Raw genomic sequence first — 15,818 nt, 5'->3', positions numbered from 1 at the left:
ATACATTCAGCATACTTTATTTCATTTATCTTTTTTAATTTAGGGAGGGGGGTATTTTAGGCTCTCCATGATGGATGCAATCAATTATAAGTCCATCATTAGAACTGCTTTCAGAGATGGTCTGTCAGCAAATCAATCACATATCCACTTCAAGATATTTGCAAGCAAAATACTGTACAACGGTCTTCTCCAAACTGTCATTTACAGCATAAGATCTTAATTCATGAGCCACATAATATATAAAACTTCTTTTTCAATTGAGAGGGAGATTCAGCAGGCCAGTCTTTGACTTCAATCTAGCCACCAAAAAGAATTTTGTAAATGTGTTAGGGATGCCAAGAGATCAGGTCTAGCATAAAATGGGGGAGGCGGGGAGCAGAGGAAATGTAATGAAGGAAATAGTGAAGCCTCTAAGGAATGTGGGGTACACCCAGGAAAGCAACACACTGGGATCCCCAAGACTTGAAGGAAACCCTGTACCATGCCAGATCCTGTGTCCTCTTCTGTCAAGTGGTGATCCGACCCCAGACTACCTCCAAGCTTACTTGCAAGTAGAGAACACCACACAAGTGTTTGACTAATAAAGTAATCAGAGTGAAGAACTTAGGGGGAACTTGGTCTCAAAGACAGAGTACCAAAATTCCTTGCAATACTTGGGGACAGAGTAGTTTAGCACGTCTTCTTCTTGTTTCTATGATACATAACTTTGCTCTTTAAATTTGAAACCTTCCTGGCTGTTAATCTAAAGTAAAGCACAACCAGAAAATGCCTCCAATTTATCAACTGTCCCAAAGGGAAGAGTTCCTAGATATTTAACTCTATCATTTCTCCTTCTAACAGCAAAGAGGCAGAGAATTTTCAGCGCTATACTGCAGCAGTTTGCCATGTTTACAAGGCTTTGCAGGATTTCCTCTCCACCATCACTGTGAAAGGAAACATGCCAAACATTTCACATTCTTTACATTAACTAGTAGAATTACCATTAAGGAAAATGTCAGGCCCAGAGAGGACACTTTCTTGGGCATCAGCTGTCACTGTAACACATTACCAGAGCATAAGGAGTTATTTAGGAAATAGAAAGGGTTACTAAAATGAAGATTAGATGGTAAATTGGGTCTATAGGGGGTTTTAGCTCCTATTTTCATTTTTAGAGAATTTTTATATAAAGAAATAGTCCATGCCAGGTTTGCCCCACATCTGAAATTCATCCTCTTAATGTAAACTGGGCTGAATGACATTTTGCCTTTAGTAAAAAACACTTACATTAGAGAACTCTGAGAGTACAAAACCATTAAAGGCTTGTTTTTTTCTTAATTAGAGAAAAGGAAGGCAGCAAGGATAATAATAATAATAGCCACTAATATTTAGAGAGGCTTACTAGCTGCCAGGAACCAGCTGTGCTGCATGCTTTATGGAACGCATATTTAATCCTCATAACAGCCCTTTATAGAGTGGGTCCTATTATTACCCTCCCCCCCCCCTTTTTTTTTTTTTTTTTTTTTTTTTTTACAGATGTAGCAGCTGAGATTTGAAGAGGTTAAATTAATTTGCCCCACCTCATGCAACGAGGGTGAGGGACAGTACAGGGATGCAAAACCCAGGCCAGTCTGTTTTCAGATTATGCTCCGAACAGAGTCACAGGCTCCGGAGTCAAACTGCCTGGGTCAGAATCCTGGCTCCACCATTTACTACCCATATGACCTTGGTCACGGCATCTCATTTTGGTCAACTATAAAATGGAGATAATTAGTATACCTTCCTTATAGGGTTGTTGTGAGAATTAAATGAGATGAAACAAGGCCTGGCTTATCATTAAGCACTCAACAAATGCTAGTTGGTATTGCTAGCTATATCATAGTTATAGTCATAGTAGCAGCAGTAGCAGCAGAAGCAGTAAAAGCAGAGCATTTGTCTAGAATGTAATGGAAAGGACATCCTTTGGAGACACATCACCCTCAAACACTCGATCACTTGGCACTGGGCGTGAGATCTGAACTCTCTGACTCTCACTTTACACCTTCCTAATGTCAAGAACTGTGAAGACTCTGAGATTTTATCCTACTTACAAGCTAACAAGTTAGCCTGCCACAGTTCCATGGATGCTGGTAGAAGACACAAAACTCCTGGGTCAGAGGCTAAGGACTGTATTACTCATAGCACAGCAAGTAGCATGAGCACCAGCTTATTTGTTTAGTCCCCCTTTTCCCCAAGTCCCACGAGGGTTAAGCAGATGGGCCCAAATGGATGCCTGCACAGACTGCGAGTTAGTGGAGAAGAACCCCGAGCTTAGAAAACCGAATCTTTTATATTGGGCATTAAACATGCCTGCCCTTCACTTGAAGGAAAGACTATCCCTGTCTTCCAAGACTGTCTGCTAAACAAACATCCTTGACAAAATAGTCTAAAACAAAGGCCCCTCAGTGCTTTGCTCACAAGAACTTCAGAAACACAACACTGCCAAGGAGAACTGTCTCCCAACAATACTCATTGGGTTCCTCCAAGAATTGCATGGTATCAAGCAATAGTAGGCAATAAATAAAGATTCATTTTCAAACAGGTTTCTTTTCTGTACAATGAGACCAGAAATAGAACATCTCACACCATAAACATTTGTAAAATGAATGAATGATAGACCATAAAAGCAGACTAATTCTAGAGAGAAAGTTCCCACATATCCTACCAAAACCCAGCAAATTTCCATGTGGGATTATCTCGCTGTAGGCCAGTCACCTGATCTGAACTGAGAGCAGAGGAGAAGAGAACACTTGTTGTCTAGCTCACCCCACCAGCCAGGTCAGGAACCTCTCCTCAGCCTTCCAACACTGTGCAATGGAAAGCTCACTAGCTCACAAATCAACTCGTTGCAATTTTGAACAGCTCTACTCATTACAAAGCCTTTCATTAAAATAAAATCAGCCTCTTCATAATGTCTACCCGTTGATCCTAATTCCACCTTTTTCAGTAAGACAAAATAAGCTTATTCCCTTTTCCAGAAAATTCCTCTTTAAATGGTAAAGGACTCTCGATACTTCTTTCTTCCTCAGGTTAAACATCTCCGATTTCTTCAACTGTTTCTTCAGCAACATGGCTTCCACAAAGCCCACCATCCTTACTGCTTTCCTGTCAAGTCCCCTCAAAAACGGCTAACACTCACATAGAACTTACTATGTGTCTGGGATTAAGTGACTTACCATAATAATTCATCTACTTCTGACAACAACCCTATGAGGTAGGTGCCATTATCACCCCTCTTTTTCTGATGAAGAGACTGAGTTGTGTTTTCCAGGCACAGAGCCTTTAAATAGCAGTCAGGCCTCAAACCTGGAGAGTCTGATTCTTAAAACTTTGCCTATCCTGATTCTCAAAAAGTAGTACTCTGAACTGAACACAACATAATGCTAATGTGGTGTTATCAGTTCAGACAGGAAGAGGTGTTGCATGCCATAATATGGGCCCTAGCCTAAAGCTACATGGCATTTTTTTTATTGAGTCCAAAAATTATCCAGGATTCCTTTGACAGTAACGGCTGACAAGCCAGCTCTCATTCAGTCTCTACGTGGGAAATTTTAAAACTAAATGCAGAAATTTACATACATCCCCACGGCCTAGATTTTGAGGAAGGGAAGGTGAAAGTGTGGTATAGGATATAAATTACTGAGTGTCTGTTATATGCCAGGCAATGTAGTGGTTATTTCGTGCACATAATATAAGGCAATCCTTGAAATAGCCTGGAGAAATAGTATCACCACCCTTTTTACAGATAACAAATCAGAGGAACAGAGAGGTCAAGTAACTTACACACATGCACACAGCTAATAATTTTAGAATTGGAATTAAAACCAACTATACTGGACTACAAAGCCCATGCCCTTTTCCACGACACACGTTAGAAAATCCTCCTTTCCCGGCCTTCAGCTCCAGAGCTGCAGGACTGCGTGCTACAAAAGCTACAGCTCACAGGTAAAGAGAAGAGCGGACTGCTAGAGACGTGAACAGCACGCAGCAGCTTTGTGAGGAGTAACAGCCTTGAATCTGGACAAGAGGGTTTAAAAAAGCAAGAGCCAAAAGTCACAAGCAGAGGACAAAAGGCTTGAAGTCGCCACCCCAAGATGCACTCAAGTTGCTGAGTCATTCTTTAGATATTTTTTCCATTCCTATCTTAAAAGCATTATGATTTACAAACTATTGCCAAGTTCATGGAAGAACATAAAAGTGTAAACTAGATTCCAGGTAAGAGGCCACAGAGACATTTCCGGATCACTAAGAATTTTTTACTAAGACAGCTCTGGCATTTTGCATGATGAATTACATCTCTAACCATGATTAATTAATCCCCAGGAAGGTATTTATTTACCTAATGGGCTAAAAGGACCATGGTACACGTTTTAAACTATTGTTAACAGCACCTAGTAGGAACATGTATGTTATATGGTTCTAGTGAATTCACAGCCATCTGCTCCAAGCCAGCCCTGTAAACAAGCATAAAACCCAGGATAAATAACTGCAGATCTAAAACTGAATTTGCCAGTTTCCTTTTTTTATACCAGATTCTGTATTTCAGTGTAGCCAGTCAAGTGTTTTGAAAGGAAAATAACTAGTCACCATCGCCAGCTCCTTCTACGGAGCAATTTTGCTTTCACTTTGGACCTAACAGAGTAATGGAGTCCAGACAGGAGAAAGTACACAAAAGTCGATATCACTCTTAAAAAAGACACAAGGAAGATCCAGTAAGCGAAAAAGCACACCAATGAAAATAAGGTTAGGCACCCAAAGGTAACCCACTACTCAAGAGGAAGAATAACCTTCAGTCAAAAACAGAATAAAAGGATGCAAAAAGAAAAAACACAAATCTAAAATAGAACCCTTAAGAACCCACCAGAAAAGTTTCTTACTATTCTCATCAAATATGTCAAACATGAGGCGTTTGCCACTTTCAGGCTTTCTGACCTTGGGCAAGTCACTTAACAACAGACAAGATAAGAACAGCACCTGCCTCACCAGGTTGTGTGAGGCCCGGGGAAGTGTGTGAATGTGCTTTGTAAAACATAAAATGCAATCGAAGTGTGGGCTGATACATTATTAGGAACAGAATAAATCATCTGTGAATCACAACACTGTTAGCCCAAACCCCTAAAGCCGCCCCCATTTGAAGTGCCTGAGGAGCTTTCTTTACGAACTGAGATCAGACCTCTCTGTACTCTCCTGGTGCCTGGTACACTAAGTGCCTGGGAAAAGCTAAATAATGAGCAGCAGCAAGACGCAGGATCTGAAGGGGTCACGGAGGGCAGGTCCCCACCTTAAGAAACAACTGCAAGTAAATTATCTCGCACAAATGCCTGTTCAAAACTCTTTAAGAAATGACAAACTATAGTTATGGTGACCCTATTTAGGTCATTTATTCATTCAACAAATAATTATTAAGCAGCTACTACTTAGCAGACACAGTTCTAAGTGGCTAGAGATATGTCTGTGAACAAAACCAATTCTCCCTCCTGAAGCTTACATCTAGTAGGGAGGCAGGCAACAAAACAGAGAAACACATAACATGTGGAGGCCGGGAGGTAGCCGCCATGGGAGACAGAAGGCAAGGCAGGAGGATGGGGACTATTTTACATAAGGAGGCCAGAGAGGGCCTTTCAGAAAAAGGTGGCATTTGAATGGAACGTCCTAGGAAGTGAGGGGGAAAGAGGTGACACTATCCAGGGAAGCTGATTCCAGAGAGAACAGAAGATGGACAGACCCAAACCAGGATGTGTTTGGCCTTTTCAAGGAACAAGGATGACAAGGAGGTCAATGTGGCTTTCGAGAAGTGAGGAAGGGTGACAGGGAGAGGAGATAAAGTCAGGAAGGAAGCTGGGAGCCAGACCACATATAGCTCTGTGGGCCTTTACTCTGAAAGTGTTCTTTGAAGTCACTCCAGGGATGGAACCCAGGCAAAGAATGAGTTTTGAGCCAGGATTTAATAGTGAATACTAAAACTGAATAACAATATTTACTTTCAAGTTTCATTTTAATTCTATCCTACCTCTCTCCAAAAAAGATCTGAGATGGTTTGTACAAGAATGTAGGTAGTACAAACAAGAAAGTGGAACTAGTTAAAGAGATGCAGGACAAAACACCACCACATAAATGCAAAACACAAGTATGCAGGTCATATGGGCAAACATAGCTTATATGAAATGAGCCCCCAACCTAACTCTGAGGTTCCTAGTAACCAATGCAAAAAGGAAAACACAGCCTGTTATATAATTCTCATTATCAAAAAGGCAGATTCCAGTTCCTCTGAGGAAGCAAACTTTAAACTAGCGCTAAATTCTAAAAGAAATCTTTCACTTAATAAGGAAGACATTATACACTACAGTGAACAATGCCCTCAACAACCTTCTGAAAACAAATTTTACGTGGCCATTTCTTCTAAGTTCCTTCAAGAATATAACATTAAAACACAACTCAGACCTAGAGATTTTGAAAAATTCTAAATATAGTCCCACTGTGAAGCTTTCCAATGATCCATTTTCATCTAAGGCTTAAACTGAGGGAATTTATAGGACTCAGTGGATCAAATCATGTTTCATGAATGTCCTCCTCTCAGCAAGCCTTTTGATAGTTCAAGCTGATCAGACAGTACTTCTTTTTGAAGAGTCTACAGTACAAGTATTTGGTATTAGAGGGTTAGTGGAGAACTGTTAAATATTATAAGCCAGAAAAGCAAGCAGTAAGGTTGACAACCAATTGTGAAAAATTAAGAGCCTGCCCAGGGCTCCTGCCTGAGCCTCAAGATTACCTGTAGGTGGTGACAGACCATCACTCTGGAAGCAGTTTAGGGTATTTTAATAAAGTAATGATTCCCCAGAGTATCACCTATTATGGACTAAATTGTGGACCACACTCCCCACCGCATTCATATGCTGAAGCCCTAACTCCCAATGTGACTGTTTGGAGATAGGGTCTACTAAGGAGGTAATAAAGGTTAAGTGAGGTCATAAGGAGCTGGTGTCCTTATAAGAGGAGGAAGAAACAAAGGAGAGCCCTTTCTTTTCAAGCACCCACAGAGGAAAGGCCATGTGAGGACACTGTGAGAAGCAAGCAAGCCCTCACCAGAAACCAACCCTGATGGTACCTTGATCTTGGACTTCTAGCCTCCATAACTGTAAGGAAATAAATTTGTTGTTTAAGCGATGCAGTCTGTGGTATTTTGTTACAGCAGCCTGAGCAGCCTAATACACATGCTATAAGACACAGGCAGTATTATTTTGGTTGGGTAAGTTCTCAAGGCAGATGTTATCAGTCACCCCCCCTAGCCTTAGCAAATCCAGATTCTTGGCAAATCCACAAGAAGAACTGCCTGCCTAATACAGCCTCAAATAACTAAACTAATTAACCTGCTGTAATAAATACTTAATGTAATACACCTGAATTTTGGTGACACCTGCAGAATAATTAGCATTAAGTCATGCTTTCTGAAAACACTTAACAGGCTTAATTGTCTACTAAAGGCAGTCCCTGTTGGCATCCAGTGACCTCTCCTCCAAGAATAATAAAGATTAACAAAACAATTAATGGAAATCCCTTCAAGCAACTCAGAAAAACTAATTACAAGTAAGGCTCCACATATGCAAAAAAAATCACTTATCAGGAAGCTTCAGCTCTATAGAGCACAATCTACAATCGGAATCAACCTCCTCAGTGATCCCCATTCTGGAAAGTACTCAGTGGGCCTCTGAGCAGACAAACTGGATGTCACAGAGCCCCTAGACTTTTTATCCATCAAGCACCCGAACCCCTCTATCAGTGCTACCTTTTCTCGTTAGGACAACTAACAAATTTTTTTTTAACTGCACAATGGAAAGAGCACTAGACAAAGAGTCATACTCATTTATTTACAAAATATTCTAACACATTATCATAAGGCAAAAACTGAGTATTTTTAAACTGTCAACAAATACTCAAGGGTTAACTAGTTTCAGAACCTTGATCCAAGTACCACAAAAATTAACTATTAGCTTATGGACCTTTCTAGAACATAATATTCTGTTTTATTATTGATCCCAACACAAGAAAAAAAAGTCTAGAGCTGACATGATTCTTCAAAAATGTGAATCCTATTTTCTTTCCCAAACCGCTTTTAACTCAAAGATATTAGGTTCCACTACTAGATCTATTTAGCCCTTATTTCAAAGTGTGAGCATCAGACTTTCTTTTCCTTTACAATACGAAACAGCCGACCTAAAACACGCCTGACAGCAACATAAACCTATTATGTCAGCAGGCGAACTAAAGACAGTTGTAAGCAGGAGCAGGGCGAAAGCACAAACTGAAGAGGAGAAAGAGATTGCTAAGACCCTAAACACTAAGCAAACAAGTTGAGGAGCAGGTCTGCAAAGCCTCTGATTCTGAGCAGAGCATTCTGTATATGAGGAATAGGCTATAAACGCTTCCAATGAATTACAAAAATAACAAAGCTTCACCATAATTCTGTTTGCGGAAAAAAACCACACATTAAAGAAATGTTCGAGATGTGTATCACTATATAATCACATTGGATATGGTTTCACTCAAAGCATAACCAAATCTACATTACACTTTAAATCGGTTTTTATTATATTCAATTATACAATGCAATCACTTCTTTCTTAATTATGTCTTATTAGAGCCTACAAAATACAAGATAATCCCATCCCAATTGATAGCAATTCATGATGACAAGTCCCTCTGAAAAAGTTTTCTGATGCATAAAAACAACATCCCTTAATTCAGTACGAGATTCATTTAATACCAAGTGACAGTAAACAATTTCTGCTTTAAAGTCAATTGAAAATTCACTGGTGTCTTGCTTCAGACAGCACTTAGGGCCAACTACTACAGCAAACACATGCAGTTTTTCAATACTATTTCAATTAACTTGATATACAAAACACTTCTGGGGACCAAAAGCTATAAATCTTGTAGCCAAAAGGGAAAGCCATTATCTAAAATTAAGTAAAATCACCCCCACTAAAGCATAAAACTGAGTCCAGGGTCAACAATGTCAACTTAAAATCTACCCCCATCCTTACTGAACCCAACTCTACCCACTTTTCCCACTTCCATTTTAAGCCCCACACCCTCCTTAAAGCTTAGAGCACAATGATCGTATTTTTCAGCTCCAGTGGAATGTACACATTATAGTATTTGGTCATTCTAAAGGTGTCTAATATTTCCTAACGTGGAGTTTCTGTTGAGTTCCTCAGAAAGATGCTTTATAAGACATTAATAGATGTTATATGGTAACAGGTTACTTTGGAAATTCTGGGTTACACAGATTGAAGCAAGTGTCTTAACTGCAGATATCCAGGGCACTTTAATATGTTATTGTGCAAGGTGCCTCTAGGAGGGAGGCTGTCAGGGTGGGGGCTGAGTGGACAGGACATGAATATATTACGCAGGATTTCTGCAATTAATCTACAGAACCTTGCAATTCCCACCCCTTCCGTCTCCCCAGCATATACATATACAGAAACACATACACATGTACATTTCTACACAAAGTGTCAAATACGTACAAAAATTAAGAGACTCGTTGAATAAACCCCGCTTCAACAAGTATCAACACATTCTAATCTTGTTTCATCTATACCCTCACTGACTGAAACCCTCTTTCCCAATTATTCTGAAGCAAATCCCAGACATGATATCATTTTTATCGGTATATTTCAGTATGCCTCTCTCAAGAGTACTCTTTTTTTAAAAAAAAAAAAAACATAGCCATAACACCATTATCTTGGCTAAAAAAAATTAATAATGCTAATTGGTTTCTTCTATCTTATTTCGCCAACTAAATTATGTCCTTAGGGCTACTGAAACTTTAACCTGCATTTGAAATAACCTAGGAATCTTGTTAAAATGCAGACTGTGGTCAGGTGGATCAGGTGGTGCCTGAGATTCTGCATTTCTAACAAACTCTCAAGTGATATTATGAGTATAAACTTCAGCACAGTGATAGGCAACAAGTTTTTAAATGGAAAAACACCTTTTGAATTACGTGCGACTTTATTTTTTGCAAGGGCTTTATAAATATTTTTAAAAGAATAAATAAAACTCAAAAAAGGTTCTCCTAAGCATCTTGAAATACTTCATTTTTCTTACTGTGTCAAATGATACACAAGAACTTTCCCTTATAACTTCCTATTAAATGGGAAGTTCCCATGTTCTCCAAGGAGAAATTCCCAACACACAAAGGACTGGCTACTAGAAAGACCAAGGTCATAACTCATTTCATGGCTTGAAAGCAGTTAACAAAAATGTAAGCAGCAGCACAGTAGAAGAGGGAGCAGGGCACACCATTGCAAACCGAAAAATGCAAGCACAGCCTGCAAACACCCAAACGCAAACAAAAAACAAAACCACCACCAGAAAGAGTCTAAATACCGTGCAGCCAGAAGAAAATCCATTTACAACCGCATTAGACCTCAGGCTAACAATTAACAATACTATCACGGGCATTAAATAACCTAAACAAAAAAGAACTCTATTTTTTAAAATAAAGAAATATATAAACAGATGCATAATAGTTCCAAAGCATTTCTAAGAGTTCTTAAGGAAAAGTTCCTGAAAAGGTACTATATGAGTAAAGGTACTTAACTGTTTAAGTACTCTGCAAAATTCTGCCAAATCCGAAAGACCATCAGAGCCAAGATAGCAAGTTCCCTTTTCTAACACAACTTTATATAGCACATCTGATTACCTTATTTTTCCTCTCTGAGCATACACAACACAAAATTTGACCCTTGAAAATTAATCTTTAAAGATATATTTAAAAATATGAACCATTGATGGACTTCCACTTCTGGCCTGGACAGAATAAGAGGGACTGCCCTTACCCTCCCATCTGAAACAACTAACAAACAAACAAAACAGGTTTCAAAACCTTGGGCAGAGTAACGGAAAGGACAGATAGCTACACAGAGGACCCGGAGACCTAAAGAGCGGTTTCCTTGAGTCTTCAACTGAGTATCATCAGCACCTGCTGGGAGGAAACTCCCCAGGGCCAGGAAAAGAACCACCTGAATGGATTAGCAGGAAGAATTATCTGAAATCACACGCAGCAGAGTGAAAATCTCATCACTCACAGTGCTTTGGTTGGAGTACTCAAAAAGATTTTGCCACAGTAGTGAGACAAAATCAGCCCTAATCTAAATGTTGCCCTGCTCCCAATTAGCAAAATTTAAAACAAGACCTGAAAGGACGGACCGCACTGTTTCCAAATAACCACATCCCAGAACAAAGCTCAAGAATATTTATAGGGAAACAAAGACATCCAATATCACTATCCAACAAGGTCAATTCACAATATCTAGCATCCAAAGAGTACAAGGCACGTAAAGGAAGGGTGGGGAGACATCAGTCAACTGAAACTAACCCAAAATGACACAGATGATCAAATTAGTAAATAAGAACATTAAAAGTTATTATACTTGTATTCCACATGTTTAAGAAGCTACGGGAAAGAATGAACATGTAAACTGAGACACTGAAGATACTTTAAAAAAAAAAAAAAAGACCCAAATCAAACTTCTGGAGGTCAAAACTACAATCTAATAAAAATTACCTTACATGGGATTAGCAGCAGATTAGGAATTGCAGAAAAGATTAGTGAATTTGAAGACACAGCAATAAAAACAATACTAAAGAGAACACCGGGGCTGGCCGCCGAGTGGTTAAGTTGGCACGCTCCACTGCAGGCAGCCCAGTTTTTCGTTAGTTCGAATCACTGCTCATCAAACCACGCTGAGGTGGCGTCCCACATGCCACAACTAGAAGGACCCACAACGAAGAATATACAACTATGTACTGGGGGGCTTTAGGGAGAAAAAGGAAAAAAATAAAATCTTTAAAAAAAAAAAAAGAGAACACCAGACCAAAAATAAATAAATAAACATCAACATTCAGTGAGCTGTGGGACAACGTGAAGCTGCCTAATACACGTAGAGATAAAACTGACCAACAATACGTAAGATTTACACATTGAAATCTACAAAAAAATACTGAGAGAAATTAAGGGAATTAATGAAGAGATACACCCTGTTCATGGATCAGAAGACTTAACATTGTTAACATGTTAAAATATCCCATATTAATCTGTACATTCAATGCAATCCCAACCAAAATCCCAGCAGGTTTTACTGTAGAAATTGACTAGCTAATTCTAATACTGATATGGAAATGCAAACGACCTAGAACAGCCAAAATAAGTTTGAAAAAGAGGAATAGAGTTGGAGAGCTTACACTCTGTCTTCAAGATTTATAAAAGCAGTAATCAAGACTATGTGGTATTGTCTTCAAGATAAAGAGATGAATGGAACAGACAGGAGAGTCAAGAAATAGACCCAGACTGGTCAACTGATTTTTGACAGGGAGGCAAAAGAAATTCAGTGAAGAAAGGATGGCCTTTTATTGACTCGTGTTGGAACAACAGGATATCCCTACACAAAAAAATGAACTGGAAAAAACTGACAGGGATGCTGGAAGTGCTCTCTATCCTGATGTGTGTAGTGGTTACTCAGGTAAAAAGTCATTGAGCCATATACTTAATATATGTGCACTTTATGTATGTATACCTCAAAACGGGAGATGAAGTTAGCTTATAGGTTAGCATATAAAGATCCCATATTTATTTAAAAATTATTTCTATCTATTCATCAATTTTATACAGTCATATACAGAGAGAGAGAGAGAGATGTCTGAAATTAGGTTCACTTAACATCAATGATGGTAACTGATGGAGGATAAAGTTTGGAACAATTTATCTTGTTTCTTTCATCTTCACATTTTTCTGCATTTCCATCGTTTGAATTCTTTAAAATGACTGTGTACCATTTTTATAACAATACAGTGATTTTTAAAAACTGGAAGCAAAGTTATTAACAATGGTTAATTCTGGGTGAAGAGAATATGAGTAATTTATATTTCTTCTCTGTAATTGTCTATACTTTTTAATTCCCCCACTTAAAAAATATTTATATAACTACAAAGACTACATAGCAACATGAAAAAATGTTATGCTAAAAAAAACGTTAACTTTGTTATAATTACAACTATTAAATTTCTGTATGTACCTGGACAGGATCCACATGAAAACCATAAAAAGGAAACACTAGTATTTGGGGAAATTGTTGAACGTTTCTTTTTTATGGCTCTTATTATTTTTTAACAAATTTGTGCAATATAGTTTTATAAAGGGAAACGGGAAATGTTGCAAAGACGTGTGCGTAGGAAGAGAACCACCACCATGGAATGCTGTTGAAGATCCTAAATAAATCCAACAATGGAGAAAAGATAATCTTTTCAACAAATTGTGATGGAACAACTGGACATCATATGCAAGAAAAATGAATCCAGACACAGATCCTACACCCTTCACAAAAATTAACTCAAAATGGATAATAGATCTAAATATAAAACTCCCAGACATTAACATAGGAGAAAAATTTAGATGACAATGGGCATAGCAATAACTTTATAGATACACCACCAAAAACATGATCCACGAAAAAAATAATTGATAAGCTGGACTTCATTAAAATTAAAAACTTTTGCTCTGGGAAGACACTGTCAAGAGAACGAGAAGACAAGCCACAGACTGGGAAAAAATATGTGCAAAACACATATATCCAGATACATCTAACAGCACTGTCTAAACAACAGTGGAAGAAACACTCCCTCTTAATTGCACAGTAGAGGAAAGTTAATAAAGATAATCATCAAAAAACATCCGGCTTCTGGCAAGGGCATGGGAAAACAGGTACTCTGAGACACCATTTACGGGAATGTAAATTCTCATCTTTCTGGAGGACATTTTGGCTCTGTCAAGATACAGAATGTACTTATTCAGCTGTTCCACTGCCATTGCCATGAATTTAAACTATGACATACTCCACAATGTACACGAATCCTCACAGCAACGTATCTTTAACAGAAGATAAAAAGAAACAACTGAAGTGTGTGTTAAAAAAAAAAAAGGAGGGGCACCAATTAATCAGATTACAGTGTATCCATAAGACAGAATGCTCCACAGCCACTCAAAAGAATGAGATAGATCAATATGTGCTGCTAGAAAAGACCTCCAAGATATAAAAGAAAAATAAATGAACAAAGATTCAAAAGTATACACAGTATGATCCCATTTGTTTAAAATATATATAATATATAATCTTTATTAATATCCCTTCGGTATACATAAATTCATAAACTATATTACATTAATATGTTAAAGAACATATATTCTTTTGTTTAAAGATTATACATTCACATTTACTTAAATACAGTCTGTTTTCCTCAAGGAACCACAAGACACTTAACAAGGGCTTCTTCCAGGAGGGAGACGAACAGGAAGAGAAGTCTTCACTTCTATTTTGTTCCTCTTGAAATATTTTAATTTTCTAAATATGTAAATAATTTTAGAAAACTATGCATATAATTTTAGAAATCATACATACAAAATTTTTTTACAGCAAAAAAGACTTGTGTTTAGAATTGCCAGTTGGACTCAGTTTAGATGATCCCAATTTTGTTGGCAACATCCAAAGCATCATAGTCAGGAGCCAGTCAAACATACACCTTCTCTGCATCAGGCCTGATCAGGGTGCTGACCTTGGCCATGTCAATGTCACAGAGCTTCTTTACAGCCTGTCTGATCTGATGCTTGTTGGCCTTGACATCCACCATGAACACGAGTGTGCCGTTGTCTTCTATCTTCTTCATGGCTGACTCAGTGGTCAGGGGAACTTGATGATGGTGTAGTGGTTAAGCTTGTTTCTCTGAGGGATGCTCTTCCGAGGACATTTGGGTTACCTTCGGAGCTGCAGTGTCTTGGGCCCTCGGAAGGTGGGTGATGTACGGGTCTTCCTTTTGTTGTGGCTGTGGATGCATTTTAGCACAGCTGTCTTGGCCTTCAAAGCCTTTGCTTTGGCTCCAGCTTTGGGAGGGGCAGGGGCTTCCTTCTTTGCTTTCGGCGCCATCTTCATGAAAAGTATACACAATTTTTTAAAGGCAACAAGGGTTATTTAGGCAAAGAGATCATGGGCCCTTTGATTTGCTTGTTTATAGTCTTTCTGCCTTTAATCTAATAAATGTTTTATATTTTCTGTCTGTTTATATTTTATATGTTTTACACACACACATAAGCATATATATATTTAAATTTAGCTTCTTTATCTGACTCTCAAATTATCAAATAACTACCATCTTAATTCAGCTACACAAGGTTTCCTTGTGACAAAGAGACCATTCTGACAACTGGAATCAAACATTCTAGTCAAACTGGCAAGGAAATTTCTGATGGAAAATTAACATTATATCCTGGTTGCTATCCAGCAAACATTAAAATCAAGTTTCTAACCAGAGAAGCTTCAGATTCTGAAAAGAAGGAAATGAACATTTGAGTGCTTTCTCTATGCCAAACTGTGCTAGGCGCTTTTATATACTCTAATTTTCCCAAAAACCATAGCAGATCATATTATTCCATTTTACAAATGAGAAAGTAAGACACAGTGGTTTTAAGTAACTGGTCCAAGGTGATTTTACCTGGGTAATACAGAAGTTTCACCAACTATACTGCACCTCCCACCGAAGACTATGACCACACCTCTCTACAAGTAATGGCTTGAAAAAACGTAATCATATCACTCAACATTAAAACTATATGCCTCAAAGCCTTCAAGAAATTCCAATGTTAAAAATTACACAGGAGGTTAAAAACTAAGACATGGGTTCCCAAGATATTAATTCTGCATGTTTAGCCAGAAAAATGGAAATTATTTTGCCCTTTACATCCACACATG

The 15,818-nt window shown here is 38.3% G+C and overlaps 1 protein-coding gene and 1 pseudogene across 1 annotated transcript in view; both read right to left on the bottom strand.

The window, feature by feature from the left end:
- The window catches only part of EXOC4 (exocyst complex component 4), a 736,410-nt gene that overhangs the window by 715,248 nt on the left and 5,344 nt on the right, over positions 1 to 15,818 (bottom strand). The gene's annotated exons all lie outside the window — the stretch shown is intronic.
- LOC124243771 (60S ribosomal protein L23a-like) lies at positions 14,530 to 15,119 on the bottom strand (annotated as a pseudogene).

This window comes from Equus quagga, chromosome 8 (assembly GCF_021613505.1).
Source record: "Equus quagga isolate Etosha38 chromosome 8, UCLA_HA_Equagga_1.0, whole genome shotgun sequence".
NCBI lineage: Eukaryota > Metazoa > Chordata > Mammalia > Perissodactyla > Equidae > Equus > Equus quagga.
The sequence above is the reverse complement of the archived record's forward strand: the minus strand, read 5'-3'. Positions and strand labels throughout refer to the sequence as shown.